Raw genomic sequence first — 1,802 nt, forward strand, 5'->3', positions numbered from 1 at the left:
GTATGGTTCATCCCAAAGGTAGTACTTGGCATCTGAAATTAATTTCTTTCTTTGCACGTTGCTGTACTCCTTGGGTATGAACCTCACAGCTTTATAATTTGCAATATCTGCAAACCATGGAGCTTCCTGAATGGCAAAGAGTTGCTCATCTGGGAAAGTCTCAGAGATCTCAGTAGAAGGGAGGGACGCCCCAGCTACTGGTTCTATCCGGGAAAGATGATCAGCTACTTGGTTCTCTGTCCCTTTTCTGTCTCTTATTTCTATATCAAACTCTTGCAGAAGCAACACCCATCTTATGAGTCTGGGTTTTGAATCCTGCTTTGTGAGTAGATATTTAAGAGCAGCATGGTCAATGTACACAACCACCTTTGATCCCACTAGATAGGATCTTACACAACCACCTTGGATCCCACTAGATAGGATCTAAACTTGTCAATGGCATAGACCACTGCAAGTAACTCTTTTTCTGTGGTTGTGTAATTCTTCTGTGCATCATTTAAAACACGGCTGGCATAATAAATGACGTGCAGAAGCTTGTTATGCCTTTGTCCCAACACTGCACCAATGGCATGGTCACTGGCATCACACATTAATTCAAATGGCAATGTCCAATCTGGTGCAGAGATGACTGGTGCTGTGACCAGCTTAGCTTTCAGGGTCTCAAATGCCTGTAGACAATGTGTGTCAAACACAAATGGTGTGTCAGCAGCTAGCAGGTTACTCAGAGGTTTTGCAATTTTCGAAAAATCCTTTATAAACCTTCTGTAGAATCCTGCATGCCCCAGAAAGCTGCTGATTGCCTTAACATTGGCAGGTGGTGGCAATTTTTCAATTACCTCTACCTTTGCCTTATCCACCTCTATTCCCCTGCTTGAAATTTTGTGCCCAAGGACAATCCCTTCAGTCACCATAAAGTGACATTTATCCCAGTTTAAAACCAGGTTATTGATCCTTCCTGGTGGCTGTATTGAGCCTTCTGTAGTCAATACACATGCGCCACCCTGTGATTGTCCTTGTAGGAACCAGTTCATTTTTTTCATTATGAACCACTGTCATGCCTCCCTTTTTGGGAACAACTTGGACAGGGCTCACCTAAGGGCTATCAGAAATAGGATAAATAATCCCAGCCTCTAGTAATTTAGTGACCTCTTTCTGCACCACCTCCTTCATGGCAGGATTTAGCCTCCTCTGTGGTTGGACCACTAGTTTGGCATTATCCTCCAACAGGATTTTGTGTACTGGTTTGGCATTATCCTCCAACAGGATTTTGTGCATGCATCTAGCAGGGCTAATGCCCTTAAGATCACTTATGGACCACCCAAGAGCTTTCTTGTGTGTCCTTAGCACTTGAATCAGTGCTTCCTCTTCCTGTGAATTTAAGGCAGAGCTTATAATCACTGGAAAAGTTTCACCCCCTCCCAGAAACGCATACTTCAGGGATGGTGGTAGTGGTTTGAGTTCAGGTTTGGGAGGCTTATCCTCCTCATGAGAAATTTTCGAAAATTCCTTTGTTTCCACTGATTCTTCTTGATCAGGTTGAGCATCTTTGAAGATGTCCTCAAGCTCTGATTCTAGGCTTTCAGCCATATTGATCTCTTCTACCAGAGAGTCAATAATGTCAGCGCCCATGCAGTCATTTGGTGTGTCTGGATGCTGCATAGCTTTTACAGCATTCAACTTGAACTCATCCTCATTGACCCTCAAGGTTACTTCCCCTTTTTGTACATCAATGAGAGTTCGTCCAGTTGCTAGGAAAGGTCTTCCTAGAATGAGAGTTGCACTCTTGTGCTCCTCCATTTCCA

Source organism: Arachis duranensis, chromosome 2 (genome assembly GCF_000817695.3).
Source record: "Arachis duranensis cultivar V14167 chromosome 2, aradu.V14167.gnm2.J7QH, whole genome shotgun sequence".
Lineage (NCBI taxonomy): Eukaryota > Viridiplantae > Streptophyta > Magnoliopsida > Fabales > Fabaceae > Arachis > Arachis duranensis.